Source organism: Microcebus murinus, chromosome 8 (genome assembly GCF_040939455.1).
Source record: "Microcebus murinus isolate Inina chromosome 8, M.murinus_Inina_mat1.0, whole genome shotgun sequence".
Classification (NCBI taxonomy): Eukaryota; Metazoa; Chordata; class Mammalia; order Primates; family Cheirogaleidae; genus Microcebus; species Microcebus murinus.
In genome coordinates, this window is record NC_134111.1 from 71,125,992 (window position 1) to 71,142,473 (window position 16,482).

A 16,482-nucleotide genomic window follows, 5' to 3' on the forward strand; every position below is an offset into this window, starting at 1 on the left:
GGAGACAGATAAAGGATCAGTGGTTGCCAGGGGTTAGGGAGGGATGAGTAGGCAGAGCATAGAGGATTTTCAGGGCAGTGAAAATACTTTGTGTGATACTACAATGGTAGATACATGTCATTATACATTTGTCAAAACCCGTAGAATATACACCCCCAAGAGGGAACCCTAATGTAAACTATGGTCTTCGGGTGATCGTGATGTGTCAGTGTGGGTTCATCAATTGTAACAAAGGCACCACGGGGGCGGGGATGTTGGTAATGGGGGACGTCGAGTTGGGGGGACAGGAGGTATATGAGAACTCTCTGTACTTTCTGTTCAACTTTGCTATGAATCTAAAATTGCTCCAAAAAATAAAGTCTATTTTTAAAAAAAGTATACCTTCTAGATGTCCTAAATAATATAGTGGTATTAATATATATCCTCCAAATGAAAACAATGGATAAAATAGTTAAGGAAGAGGTTAATTCTGCTGCAGCCCGAAAAGGAAAAGTGTAAGGAAAAGCCACCGTGCGGTACAGCCTGCCTTGTAACGCCGCAGAATACTTGGCAGAGAAGCTGTGTGTTTCTGTTTGGTCTAGAGATGAGCAAGAGAGGAACCAACAACAGTAGTCATCAGACATCAGGGCTCTCTCTCTGAAGAACCATTTTTAATGCTGTTGAACACTACACAAAAACGCAAGACAAATCCATCCAACCTATACATACAACTGTGAAATTTACATCTAGATATTTCACCCCAGTTCTCTGTAAAATAATTGCTGGTATACAATATCTATTTTCAATTTAGGATACCAGGGGACTTGTTAGCTAATTCAGCAATCAACAAACCAAAGCAGCTGTCATATGTACCCCCTCAAACCCAAAAATTTGGCATTTGCCCAAAAATCAGTTATGCAAGTAGGATCTGTGCCTTTAAATATGAGAAATTAGCTTTCTAATACTCTTGTATTCTAATCACATTTTAAAATCTAGTGAGAAACACCATTACTTACATCCTACTCTTATTCAATCAGCTACAGAGAGTAGAATATAAGGAGGTAACCACAGAGACATCATTCCACCCATACGAGAGGGATTCTCCATGAGCATCAAATAAAGTTGCAAATGTTAGAGAGATAAGTTGCCCAAACTTTCATACATACAAAACTGACTTTCATCAAGTATCTACTCACTGGAACTGCCCTACAGAAACACAGAGATCATGAAAGAAGCGTTATTTGGGTTTATTAATTTAAAATATTTTAAAAGTGAGAACATAAAGACCTATTACATTTTCTCTCTGGACCTTACCTTCAAAAGTTACAGTTTTACCATCTATTAGCCTGGTTTTTCCAAATTGCAAATACAGGCTTTCAAAAGTGAGCTATAGTGCCTATGAGAGTTGCCTAATGTGTCTGTTGTTCACATGTGAGGTGACCTGGTGACTCACACCTGGCCAACCGATAGGACTCCGAGGGACGTGGAAATGGAGGTCACCCCCCATGGTGACATCCAGGGTTCTTCCAGGGTTCCCATGCTGGGGGCCGTGTACCATTGGAGCACACAAAGACTTTCTCAGAGGTCTGAAGCACAGGCTATTTTGTGGGAGTCATACTCCAGCGCCTCAGCTTCCACACGTACACTTCTGAAATGCACCTGCCTGTGGTTGGGGGGGGGGGTCACACTGCTGCTTTTTACACACTTCCCTCATATCTTCCTCCTCACACTTGAAAGGCAGATGTGCCTCTCACTCATTCTGATTCTGACCAAGGGACCCGCCCCCCAAGGTGTGAAAGGTCCTGGTGCCAAAGAAAGGACTGATTGGGAGACTCAAAGTCAGGAGCACTTCCTTTAGTTAAAACCCCCTGTGTCATTCCAGCAATAAGCTATGTTCTCCACAAATACACAACTAATTTTTGTAAAAAAGAAAGAACACCCATCAGGAGATCAAGAAATGCATTTCAAATAAAAATGCTTTCCTTTGTATGTTTTATTGATAATTTATCAAATTTTATAATAAATTATGGTTTGATGAATTCTTAATAATCATTAATAAAGATAAACTCAATCTAAAAATGTATTTAACTCTTAGCACCCTAGGGTCATATGTTTATTGCAAAGTATCACAGAATAATCCATTTTTTTTAAATATTGCATTTGGATGAAAGTCTGCATAAGAAAGTAGAGTGAAAGCATAAGTTCAAGGAGAAAAGTTGTAAAATTTCCAACTGTCAAAAAAGTGCTTGTTCATGTATTTTTTAAGTGATGATGGGGCACATCAAATCACAATAGTGGGCCAACAGCGGTGGCTCGAGTTCATAATTCTACTACTCTGGGAGGCTGAGGCAAGAAGATTGCTTAAACTCAGGAGTTCACGACCAGCCTGAGCAAGAGAGTGACCCTGTCTCTACTGAAAATAGAAAAATTAGCAGGTCATGGTGGCATGTGCCTATAGTCAGGAGGCTGATGCAAAATCACTTGAGCCCAGGAGTTTGAGGTTACAGTGAGCTATCATGATGCCACTACACTCTACCCCAGGTGACAAAGCAAGACTCTGTATCCAAGGGAAAAAAAAAAAAAAAAACCAGAATAGTGTTTAAATTCCATTCAATACATTTTAAACATCGATATGATGTTTTCATTTTAAAAGTCAATATTTACATTATGTCTGGAATTACATCCTTTGTATCTGTCTAACTTTATGATGAAAAACTTCAGATATCAACCTAAAAAATGTGCAGGGGGATACACAGTTTTTAAAAATCATTTGGAGGTGGGAGTTGGGGTAAAACATGTTGCAGTGAGCTGCTGGTGAGCATTTGGCGGCCAGCTCTGCCTCCTTTGGCGGCCCTACTAAGCTAGATACTTACAACCCATGTTAACAGCGACGTCCTGTGCAAGTCTGTAAAGAGCTGTCCCAGTTAAAGCCTGTCTAAAATCCTCAGAATATAAAAAATGATGAGCAAAACATTTCTTCCTGTACTATTTCCTTGACTGGGCGGGGGCAGGGTTAGGGGGAAGGCTGTCCCAGATCTGTTCATGTCATGACACACTAAGCCATCAACCACAAATTCTGGATTATATGAGTTAACAAGGCACCAAGATAAAAAATCCACCAAAAAAATTTGACAATATTTTCTACCACCAATCTGTTTACTAGGGCTATTTACATGATGAAAAATTAATCACTTCCTGTCCTTCCTCTCTTCATAGTAATGATCCCAGGAGGAAGAAAAGAAGGTAAATAAAGGAACTAAGAAAACTGGTGGAGAAGGGGAAAACAGAGCCACAGAGACTGGCACTAGATCGTCCATTCATTCAACAGATACTGCTAATCTACTACCGGGCTAGCCAGAGCCCAGTGTGCTGACAAGTTGGGGTGCAAACAACTTCCCCCAGAAGTGAAGAGCAGATGAATGGCTTAGCTCCAAACTTCCCAAGTCACATACTCATCAAGATGCTAAAAAGGGACTGAAACCAGAAGTGAGAGGCTCAGTGAAGAGACTCTCCCCCTTCCTTGTAAGAAGGAAAATGAAAGTGCTCATTAAACACATCTGCATTTAGATGCATCTAAAGCTTAGGCAGTTCTGTGACAAATATTCCCTTCAGATGGCCAATTCCAGATACTTCTCACAAAATTCTAAAAAAAAAAAACAAACAGGAAGACAAAGCACATTATGGAGGTATTTGGGGAGTGAGGGCGTGGGAAAGCCCTAGTATTTCAGACTATTACCAGTTTACAAGTGTTTTCAAAGAAGAATGAAGTGCCACAGTCTTGTGTGTATCACAAAGATCTTCACCCAAAGGGGAACAATGAGGCAATATCCTTTTGGCCTTGTACACAATGGGCTCCCTCTTCTAGACCAGCTGAGAAGTGGGTGATACATTCTAATCTGGATAATGCAGATGATATAACACTAGAACCACATAATAATTACCCAGGCGGCAGCCTTCAGTCTTCTATCACAGGGTGTTTATACGGTGTTACAGGCTGTATCCTAAATATAACAGTAGAAATGACACGTGATTTCATAAGTGCTGTTTAAGAACAGGACAGGCAAATGAAATGCACCTCAATCTGAGCCAGAAAAAACAAGAGCTCTACCTTCACTAAGAATCAGCTCTACCTTCACTAAGTAACAACTGCTGGCCTCAGTTTTTCCCTATGGAAAATGGGGCTCTAGTTTGCCTCCTGTCTCTTCCAGACAATTTATAGTATCATTCAAACAATGTTGGAGGTCCCCAGAGATTAGGTATTGAATCATTCTCAATGTTTTCTAAAGGTATACATTCATTTCTTTATAAATCTTCTTTGTAAGCAAGTATCTTCAGTCTTAATTCATTCTCTCTGAAGGATCAGAAGAGAAAAATAAAGGTAACTTTTAGATGAAAGATAACATGTGTTGATTAACCTTCATTCTGGCCTCGCTAACCAGTTCAAGGTGCACATCTTCTTCCAAGATCAAAGGGAACTCCGGGCCTAGAAGGAGTTTTATAATAACTCAAATGACCCTGTAAGTACAAGAGCAGGAGAGAGATTCTCTTTATAATTATAATGAAATGAACACTGGAAACCACACACACAAACTTATAATGAAATGAACACTGGAAACCACACACACAAACTTATAACTCACAGAAACTAGAAATTACCAGATTTAGCTTCAAAGAGAACCTTCTAGAATAATGGAAAACATTAGACAAGTAGACAGTATCAATATTTATTTTTAATTTGACAATTTCCATTTGTAATAATTGTACCTTTAAAATGTATTTACTTAAAATTGGCTTTCTGTAAAATTAAAGCCATTTCCAGTCCCATATTAATCTAGAGTCTCTACATGGGAAATAGAAAATACTAAGATTACTGTACTCAAATATAAAAAGAAATAGCTCCTCCCCACATGTTGGATCTTTGAGTGCATCAAAAGTACATATCAACTGTTTCTGAGTCCACATCTGGTGTCTAAAAATCCAATTTAAAAGGCAAGTGATTTAAAATATAAACATATGGTTTCCTTCTCTACAGTGATTCCTAGAGGGAGAAAAAAGTCTAAGCACAAACAATTGTTTTAAAGAGGATTTTTTTTTTAATTAAAAACATACAAAAAAAGCTAACTAAGCTTCTACTTTCTCCTGGAGAAAATAATAAAAGCAAGAATTCCCATCTTAATCTAATTAAATCTAGATCAAAGTGCAACTTAGGTAATGCTAAGACTCTAAGAGTGTAGCATTCAATTTCTGAAGAGTATGATCCCAAGTCTGCCCTTCGGTTAGAGCAGAGATTAGCAAATTTTTTCTATAAAGGGCCAGAGAGTAAATGTTTTCAGCTTTGCTGACCCTACAGTCCCTGCCACAACTACTCAACTCTGCCGTTGTGGCAGCCACATAAACAAATGAGGAAGGCTGTGTTCCAATACAACTGTATTTATGGACAAAGAAATTTGAATTTTACTTAATTTTTATTGTTCCAAAATACTATTTTTTATCCTTTTCAACCATTTAATAACGTAAAAACTATTAGCTCATAGGCTATTTAAACGCAGATGGCAGGCCTGATTTGGCCTGTGGATAGTAGTCTGCCAAGCCCTGGTTTAGAGCTATGGAAGGCTGGAGCAGCTGCAAGATAATCTAAACCAACATCCTCCTTTCTTAGAGGAAACTGAGGCTCAGAGAGGTGGAATGCCTGGCCAGGGTCTCATAGCCAATTTGTGGCAGGAATGGAGTTAAGAAAAGTACTATTCAGTTTCTGGAAAGGCTGATCTTGAAAAGGTAAAGGAATGATGAAGAAATGTCCCTCTTGAGTTCAACTCACCAGGACAGGCCATGGGGTCCTTAGAACCAGAGGTGTCACAAGAAAATAGTTACTAGTCCTAGGAGCTCCCAATACCTGCATTTCCACTGTGTAAAAATAATCTATTATCTGCTGATTACCGCACTCACTCTGAAGGTTCTGTTTCAGCCAGAACCCATCAGCCTGATTCTTTCCAGCCTTCTGAGCTACACAACTCTGATCATTTCTTTTGCAGCTTAAGTAATAACCTCCACGTTGGTATTCCAATCCTAGAACTCCAAGAAATAAGTATCAATGTGGCTAAAGAGCAATGATCAATGTTAATTATTTCAAAGAGCAGAGTATAGCAGGGGAAGACCAATTTAGCTTCAAGTCCAAGAGCATCTCTAACACTAATTTCAGAAACTAACATAGTCACGGCGGGGCACGGCGGCTCACACCTGTAATCCTAGCACTCTGGGAGGCCGAGGCTGGAGGATCGCTCAAAGTCAGGAGTTCGAAATCAGCCTGAGCAAGAGCAAGACCCCAAATCTACTAAAAATAGAAAGAAATTAATTGGCCAACTAAAAACATATAGAAAAACTTAGCCAGGCATGGTGGCACATGCCTGTAGTCCCAGCTACTCGGGAGGCTGAGGCAGAAGGATCACTTGAGCCCAGGAGTTTGAGGTTGCTGTGAGCTAGGCTGATGCCACGGCACTCTAGCCTGGGCAACAGAGTAAGACTCTGTCTAAAAAAAAAAAGAAACTAACATAGTCAACCTCCTTCCCACCCCTAATTCCTTCTCTCTCTTTTTAAATGTTTTTCTCCTATTTTTCTTTCTTTATTCTACCTTTTTTTGGTATCGATTCTCATTTTCACTTTCCTGTGACCCTTTGTATTTTGCTCTATACTTCTGCTGAGTACAATCTCTGACTGAAATGCACTTTTAGAATTAAAATACACGCACATATCCAATGACATTTAATTTACCTGTTATTTAAATAGCATTCTGTAGTCTTAAAAGAAAAAACCCAAATTAAAGTAACTTTTTACACTGTATCCTTCATCTAACTTTTTTTAATTATATTTTTTCAGACAAGTTTGTCGATTTCTACCCTGTTACATCTTCATTCAAGATTTAAAATTTTACAGTAATGTTTTTCAGACATTCTGCCATGATGATTTTTATGAAGATTGCTCTATCTACAATTTTGTTATTACACACTTCCTCAAAAAGACAATTTTATACTTCTGTGAAGAGGAAGTAGCATTCTTATAAGTAATTTTCAAAGTTCTTTTTTAACAACTTAGATCAAGAACTGCAAACTCCTCAGAATCTCTTGAACACATTTAATCCTCCTAGATCTACCTAAACATAAGATTCTTCAGTCAAATAAACTAAGTCAATTAATTTGATAAAAACCAAAATGAAAGAAAAATGCATTTCCTAAAGTTGTAAGAACCAAAATGCTACGATTCAAACCTAAGTAGGGAGACTTCACACAAAAAAAGGAAACAAACAGAAACTCTCTTTTCCAATGTTGTTTAAGTTAGAGAGAAAGAATATCAGATGAAAGGTCATAAATTTAAAACAAAAACTAACTAAAATCATATTTTCATAGAGCTGAAATTGACCCTAGAAAACTGATATCTTTAATTTGACAAATGAGGAACCAGCCCAAGATTCAGGGACTATTTTTTCAGTGCCAGCTAAAGGCCACTTGCTATACAAAGACTTGTCCCACTTGATTGTCACAACTTCCCCATAAAGCAAGTATTATTATACCCATTTTACAGTCAAGGGAAGTCGTGTCACGAGAAGACTGACACTGCTAATTAGGAGCAGAGCCATGCTTATAGCACAGATTCTGTACACATCAACTTCAGTATTGTCTTAGTTACACCGCCACACGGAATATTTTTGGAAATTGTTCAGTAAGATACCACAATATTTTAAAATATTATATATACAATAATACAATTACCCCGAAACTTTACTATATTAGACTTTTTGCTAAAATATAAAAAGCAGAACTCCTTAAAAGAAGATTGTTTCCTCTTGGCTGCTAAGAAAAGGAGCATTAGCAACTAAATGTTACATTCACCTTATGGCCCCAAGACATAATTACACTGAAGCTCCAAAGTACCTAAAATCTTGGTCATTTGGCTTATAAATTACTCAGGACAATATCATTGACTCAAGTCCCAGTTGACTATTTCTTAAGCTTATGGCCTATTCTTAAATCTGGACTCCATTAAGGAGGATATGGAAGGATTTTCACACTTGCAGAAATAAAGGAAGCTATTTCAGCATGTCTAAAGCAAGGCTGACACCACTGATGGCAATAACCAACACCCACTTCCTGTGCAGGTAAGAAGAGAAGCGGGCTGGCCAGGGTCATTACAACTGAGACCTTGTAACTGTTTGATTCTTTACACAGTTTAAACAGAAACATAGTTAAAAGTCAATGTAACAAAGTGACTTTTGGCAACTCTAATATCTAAATTCCCTTCAAAATATCTTACACTGAAATATTTCACAAGGACAAGCCAAATCCAGGTCTTTCTAAAAACACACAAGATGGGATTCTAAGACAGATGTTCAAATGTCTGATTTGAGTTATAAAGCCAATTAAATTAATTTGATAGATGTGTAGCCCTCACAACTAGCTCAGAAACATTTCTTTGGGTAGCAAAACTAGCAGAATCGTGTGCTTTTTTGACAAACAATCAAAAAAGAGTCTAACAACATTACTGAAGACATTCTGTCAAGTGAGACTGGAGGGCTTTGGAGGGGCACGAAGGGAGCAGGAAGAAGTAAAAAGAAAAGAGAAATAGTTTCCAAAAAGAGTGAGTCACTTAAATTGTTAGGTGCCCATGCTAAAACTGTTGTGGTTTTGTTTCTTGTTTTGTAAGAGGACTCTCTTTTTAAACATAACCACAATATCATATTCACACTTTAAATCATCAAATATCCAGTCAGTATGCAAATTTCCCCAATTTTCCCACAGAAGAATGGGGATTTTTGTTTAAATCAAAATGCAAATTTATTCACTGCAATTAATTTGCATGTATCTTAATTGTCTTTTAATCTATGTATTTATATAATATTTCCTCTCCGTCTTTTTTTTCTCTTGCAATTGATTTTTTAAAGAAATGGTGTTATTTTTCTATAAGTGTCCCATAGAGTGTAAATTTTTTATTTAATAAGTATGTAGGTTGAAAACAAGCCTCTCCAGACCATCAATGTCCTGCACCACAAAATCCATCCAAGCTCTAACTAAAGTCCTTGCTGCTCCAGAACACACATCTGTCCACAGAATATTGCCATGGCAAGTAACGTACCCAACGTTCTCTTCAAGCAAGGAGTATCGTGGAGACAGAAGGACCCATAAGGCAAGTCCCACTTTATGCTTTTATACTTTTGGGAAAAAGAGGTAGGCACAAATTAATTTGTAAAAGATGGTGTCTGGAAACCATGAATCTTGCCCAGGCACAAATTCATTAATTCACCTTTCCAGGAAAAGATATGTAGTAGCTATGAGAAGAACTCAAGTGAGAAAGATTTGTTAATATACAAACACCTCTCCAATCCAATTTGGATGTTGGATATTTCTTTCCTTACCTCTTCATCCTACTAACATGAACCCTATGAGTCAGTAAATTTAGTTCCCAGGTTACCTGGCAGGTACACGGCCCATCACTGGGCTGCCTTCCCCCCTCATCTCTAAATCATTCCCTTTCTCAAGTATCAACTGGACTCCCTCCAGCTTCCTGAAGCCCTCTTGCTGACTCCCCCATCTCTGGACTCCTGTGGACCCTAAGCAGTACCCCCAAGCATATTCTAAACCTGCACTACACCTAGACCAATAGCTGTTTCATATGCAGCAGATATTCAATAAACATTTGATGAGGGCCGTTCATGTACAAGGCATTCCATATCACCTCTCTACCAACTAGACCATAAGCTCCCCAGGGGCAAGGACCCCTCATGACACTACACCTACTTCAGGAAGACAGAGCATAATGGCTAAAACTCTGCCCCTTGGAGTCAAGCTTGCCCAGATGTGACTCCCAGAGCCATGTGACCCTGAATAAAGTTACTTAATCTCTCTGTTCTCATTTCCCTCATTTTGAGAATGAAATAATGAGAACCGCTCTCACTGAAATGTTAGAATTAAATCACATAAAGCATGATTATTGTCTATGTCCAGGTGTCTAACGATTTTTTGATACCTGTTCTTACCTGTCCTTACCCTTTGTGGAAAGAGGGAGAGCAGAGAGCCCCGCAGAGTCATTGCCACGTAGATGAAGCTCATTAAACACTCCTATGAATACATAGGAGACCCACTTCCACAATATTTAGGGTCAATATTTCCCTTCCCCTAGTGTCATCCTGATCCTTCACCTACAAGTTCCATGTGAAAACATGGAACTTGCTCATAATGAACTACAGCACTAACAATCCCCACAACCAAAAGAGGGGTTTAAAAGTTTTAAAAGAGGGGAAATATAACCAGAAAAGAAGATAATGCATAATCTTTTATCTTTTGATAGGGCAGAAAACTTTCTCTTAGTTTGGCTTAAATGGAAATGTACTATCCCAGTATGCAGATGGAAGCTGTTTACAGAAGTGTTTCTAATTTTTTTTGTTTGAGCATTTCATGAGTAAAAAACATTGGAACAGGTACATATATTCACACACATAAGCATATTTACTTCATTCACTTAACAAATATTTATCGGGCATTTACTATGTGCCTTACCCTATTGTAGGTGTTGAAAATACGGCAGTGAAAGAATCAAGCTAACATAATAATCTTTGCCCTGTTACTTGTATCTCTCCTATACACAAGTGTTTATTTTTAAAATGGGGGGAAGAGAGAAAATATATGGTAGGAGGGATAGGTACCGTGGAGAAAAATTTTAAAAGGTGGACAGGAAATGTAGGTTGGGCATTTTAAACACAGCTGCCAGAAAGGGACTCCCTGAGAAGATCTGAGAAAGGACCTCAAAGAGGTAAAGGTGAGCTATGCAGACATCCAGAGAAGAGGTGCACAGGCAGTGGGAACAGCAGGGGGCCTGAGGCAGGGGTGTAGCTGGTATGCACCTCAACAGGGAGGAGGCTAGTATGGCTGGGGCAGAGGAGCCCATGAGGGGACAAGAAGAGATAAGTTGAGGGACTGAGTGGAGGGGGACTAATAGGTCACTCCAATTACCTTAGCTTTCATTCTGTGTGAGGGTTTTGAGCAGAGGAGTGACAATAAACCATCTTGCTCATCCCTGGGGTACAGGCCCCACTCACATTTGGAGGCCATTGTTTAACAACAATTGTTTGGTTGATTTGTCCCAATTGACCTGAACTGCTGCCTGGTTTTCTGTGTTTACTCTTCTCCTGTGCTCACTTTTCTATCCTCCTTCTCATCTTGCCAATCTTAGATACCAAAGCAAGTCTCCTCACAGAAGCTAACCATATCTGTACATAGAGGCTTCCTGAGGAAGTCTGTGACCATGTCAACTGCGTTCAACTCTGGGCTAACAGTTGAGAAAGGAACTTGTTAGACCCAGGTATTATTGCGGCATTCAATGAAATGCCCAGGATTTTGCCTGGGAGAACCCAGGGTATTTGCTAAAGCAGCACCTGTGAGGAAGGTTAAGGTGGTCCCAGCTTACCACAGCTCAAAAGAGTCGACCTCAGGGTCTATGTGGATTGTTCCCCTGGCCCTGAAAGAAGTTCAAGAGGATTCTCAAAGGACCAGACTGAGAACATCCCCGGGGGTTCTGTGTCCCCACAACCAGGCTCCTGGAGATCCCAGAAGACAACCTTCCTGGATAAAGGACCTCTGACCCTGAGGCAGAACTCAACATGTGTTTATCAGACCTGGGAAACTTGGGAGCTGCCACCACCATGAAGATGGTGTGGGGAAATCAGAAGTTCATGGAAGGTAGATACTTTCTGAAACAAGATCCCACGAGTTGAGAAGAGACTGACACTGAGACATGTGGGGAGTTTTCTTAGAATCTTAGAGTTTGAAAGAATTTGGAAGATTCTCTACCCACTCTCATTTTACAGACAAAGAAACAAAGGCCAGGACTTACCCAAAGCCAGACAACTATTAGAACCATGAGTAGGATCCAGGTCTTCTGATTCTCAATCTAGTGTTATTTTTATATATATATATATATATTTTTTTTTAACGAATCCTAACTACTAGACCACCAGGGAATAGTGTTATTTTTTAAATAAACTAAAGCAAACAAAAGCAATTTAATGTTGAAACTTTTAGAGATGGTTACAATATAATTAAATTTCCATGTCTAGGTCTCAAAAATATGTTTCTACAAATCTCCCTAATTTTACTGGGAGGTCTGGAAGCTCCCTTAGGGAAAAATTGTCTTGTAGTCATAAAGATACCTTAGAAAGTTATCCTGGGATGTTTACAATTCACTGAGGTGGGACTGAGGGGACTCTAGGCACATGAAAACCAAGAAATACAAGCAAGCATTGGCTTGGTAAAGCCTGAAACAGCCCAAAGGTGGACTATATACTTCTTATAAGAGTAGCTCAATTAATAGAGTTCTAAACAAGTTTTCAGTTTTCAAAATAGGAGGCAAGTGATTCTTGAAAATGATGAATATTATAATTAAAAACTAGATTCATAAATCGTTAATTTTAACCTCTTGGGTTATCAACTTTTTTACAAACATGAACACTGATAAGAGCAAACACCTTCTCTTCCAACCCCTGAAAGCAGCCAGAGCCAAATAAGTATTGGCAAAGGGTCATTGGGATATTCTATAAGATGGGTAACCTATTAAATGGATAATTTTGGACTATCTATAAATTGAACTAGGGAAAAGAATGGGAATCAGTTCCTAAGTCCGTGACGCAGGTTAAAACCCTCTTCTTGACCTGAAGTTAACTGTTTGACTTTGTTATCTGGAGAGCCACATTAGAGCTCATCTGCAAATATACCCCCATAGCCAAACTTTTAAGAAAGACTATAACACAAACCGTGTAAGAGCACTCATCCCTATCAGAGGGATGGAGTCATGGAAGGGAGAGAGCAGAGCTGAGGCACTGTAAAGACATCCAGTCCAACATCTTCATTTTACAAAGAGGAGCCTGGAGCCCACAGGATAATTTAACTTGCCAAGGGTTGGCTAATGCACAACATTTGCCCTCTCTTCCTTGTCTTATGCCCACAGCAAACACCGATAATCAATCATCACACTTTCCTGCATCCTCAACTGCAAGAGTCAGAATGCCTCTACCAGAGACCTCCTGCCACCCCTTGACCAGCTAACTGATCAGAACCCATGTGTGAGATGGAAGCCATTTGCCAACTCTGGTCTTGCACCAGGTCATGAAACAATCTTTGTAAAACCTGCTCCAGTGTAGACCTGACTCAAAACAGAGGGACTGGTCTGCTAGTTAAACTAGACCACTGTCACTGTCAAGCCTGAGGTGAAAGCAAACATAATCTTTGTGATGTGACCATACATACAGGTTTGCCCGGGACAGTCCTGGTTCACATCTGTTTCCCCGCTTAATATTAAAGAGTACCCCCTATCATTCTCAAAAGTGTCCGGTTTGAATAAAAATGTTGTGGTCATCCTAATTCTATGTAATTCCTAATCATCTACAAACATTTGTAAATGTTTGTTTGACTGCATGGTATGTCAGGAAAAAAACACTGAACCAGGCACCAGTAGTTTTCACATACAAAGGGGCTTTCAAATGATACAAGCCCAAACAGTCTTTAAAAGGACCTCAGGGAACACTGTTTGGGCCAATCTTTTTTATATATATTATACACACACACATACACATGTATTTTATGTATACTAAAGTATATCTTCTATACTTTAGTAGACTATAAAAATTCACATTATCTTGTTGAAATATAAATCATATAAAAAATATAAGTCATATTAAAAAACATTCTTTTTAATTCTCTTTAACATTCTCTTTAACATTCTTAAAAAAGAATGTTTTTTAATATGACTTATATTTTTTATATGATTTAAAGATTCTTTTTAAAGAATGTTTCAGTCCCATTTCTGGTACAAACAACTGTGTCTTTTTGAGCTTATATTTGCTCTCCGTTTAGGGGAAAGAGGAAGTAAAACTTGAAATTAAAAAAGTGAATCAATCCAGGGCTAGGCCACGTGTGCTGGTATTGGACTCTTGCTAGAGTAGTCATTCACATCTTTAAGAGAAGTATGAGTTTATTTGGAAAAGTTATCAGTCTACAGAACACACATATGAGCCATGTGTACAAGTGAAAGATACTGATATTATAATAGAAAGTTCAAAAATTTTACCTGGCTGCTTAGACAGAAGACTAGAAGAAAACATATCAAAATGTCGAGTAGTTATCTCCAAGTATAGAGACTATGGATGGTTTTAACAATTTTTATTTATCTAGCTTTCTGATTTTCCTTCAGTGACTGCTATTTATTTATTATGTAAAAACAAACAAAAAAATCACATCATTCACCATGGTGAGGAGGTGGAAAGGCTAACAGGATAAACCAGGCACAAGCCAGGCGGGAGCAGAAGCCTCAGAGCAGCTCCTTACTCTGAACAGAAATGGGTCTGGCCCCAAGAGGTAGAAGGAGCATGGGGAATGCTGACATCCACTGGCTTCCCTGCAAGTAAGAGCAGGTACCCATTAGTCCAACACTGTACTGCCCTTTCAACTATGAAAAGTATCACCTTGTGGTCAGCCCCACCTGTGCAATCAGACTGCCCAGCTAGGACACTGTGCTAGATCACTTACTGGGCGTGTAACCCTGAACAAGTCAATTAGTCTCCCTGTTCTTGTTTTCTCACCTATAAAATAGGAATCACATCACCGCCTACCTCCTAGTGTGGCTATGTGGATTCAGAGAGATGAGTCACTCCAAGGGCCCAGCATACAATAAGAGCACAATAAAGGTAAGCCATTATTAGGTCTCTATTGTGAACACTAGCCCTCAAGTACACTCTCAAAACCACGTGACTGGGTCCCAAAACAACCAGAAAAGGGTCCAAAGAATAAAGCCTTTCTATTTCTTTCTTCTCTGCCGAAGGCACGACTGAAGCATAGTGTTTGCTCTAAGACCAGTGCTCTAGGGAGTGATGGAAAAACAAGAGCAGCCCAGTAGAGTATGTAACATGTCCCAAAGCCCCACACTGTGGACCCGAAATCCCATTTTCAAAATTAAAGGATTTCTTGTCTCTTGCCACTGCCATGGCAGCCAGCCACTGCCTTTGGCAAAGAGGTGAGTGACTCAAGTGTGAACTAGGACTTGGCAAGGGGACATGAAACCAGAAGGCCTCCAGGCAGGAAGCTCCAAAAGGCCACCTGCTGAAACAGTTTGTCTACAGGCAGCCTTTGAGGTGGACCTAGTGCTCTGCTGTCATTAGCACATTCAGATAAGAACAGTGGACATTTCAAACATCCAACAGAACTTACCACCCTTTCAAAGTTTTTTCATAACTTTCAAAAAAAAAAAAAATACAGGGAGAGACCCAGGCTGAAGATATGATCACACACTTGAAGATCACTGTAGTGCCTTAACTATATGACATTAAAGAACACCCCCCCCCAAAAAAAAGCCGTATTAAATCAAATTGCCAAGAGTTTCACGGCTATCTTGAGCCAAAATTCATTACATTTGTATGTAACAAAACTTTCCTTCCCAAACCTGAAATTATCTCACTTTACCAAAGATATAAATAAACCTCTTAATGTCCGTCTGTGAGGAAATAATTACATTATTATATTAACGACATAGCTGAGTGTGTTCTATGCTGCATAGGGTGACCAATGTCTCCCAATCTGCCTGAAATGTTGCCAGTTTTACCACATGCTGGGAAACCCATCAGGCCTGCACAAACCAGGATGGTTGGTCCCCCTAACACTGCAAGAAAAATGATGAATGTTTTGTGAAGAAGAAAACAGAAGAAACACAGTTACAAATGCAGAAGTGCTAAATGCCAAATTTGTTTGTTTGTAGCAATAGCTTCTAGTTCCTTTTCATAGCAAAAAAAAAAACACTAAAAACCACACTGGCCTATTCCTTTTCTCTTTCTTTTTACTATCCTAAACAGAGTTGGGAAAAGGCATTTTCCTTCTTTAGCAAGATTGAGAGGTCACTGCAGGATTGACTGTTGAAGTGGTGAACACCTCACCTAGCAAGCTCCTGTACCGAGCATTAGCAGGACAGAAAATGTCATCATCACCCCTTACTTGGCCACATGTAAAGACAAACCAAGACAACTTGTGATTCAGGTTATCAACAGTAAGGATATGTCCTCAAACTAAAATTCCTAGCAAAAATCAAGATTCACCTCACAAATATGGCATTTAAGAGATGAGGGAGGAACTAAGAAATGATTGTTTTACAAATAGCTTCCTGGAGAACAAGGCACTCCTGTACAAACTCCAAGGCACAGAGCTCCCTACCTACAATGATGGAGCAAAACTTTTCTAGAAGGGGTCTAAGTAAATGGTTTTTAAAGTGAGTCAGTGAGGTTGGGAGCTGACTTCTAAGAATTGAAAGTTTCAGATAGAAAAGGTAAGACTATATAAGGCAAGAAAGACCACACACTTCCTGGACCTAAAACTACAAATCATCACTCACCACCCCACCCTACCCCACCCAGACCACCTCCCCACCCAATCTCCCTCTGACTCTGCCCCAAGATAGACTGGCAATTTTTAGATGCTCTTG

The 16,482-nt window shown here is 39.3% G+C and overlaps 1 protein-coding gene and 1 long non-coding RNA gene across 6 annotated transcripts in view; both read right to left on the minus strand.

The window, feature by feature from the left end:
* The window catches only part of LOC142872371 (uncharacterized), a 44,055-nt gene extending 27,671 nt beyond the window's left edge, over positions 1 to 16,384 (minus strand). Inside the window, exon 1 of the long non-coding RNA XR_012920594.1 lies at positions 1 to 16,384. This exon is cut by the window's left edge and continues 23,262 nt beyond it. This is a non-coding gene — a long non-coding RNA (uncharacterized LOC142872371).
* The window catches only part of ANKRD44 (ankyrin repeat domain 44), a 286,791-nt gene that overhangs the window by 268,027 nt on the left and 2,282 nt on the right, over positions 1 to 16,482 (minus strand). The gene's annotated exons all lie outside the window — the stretch shown is intronic.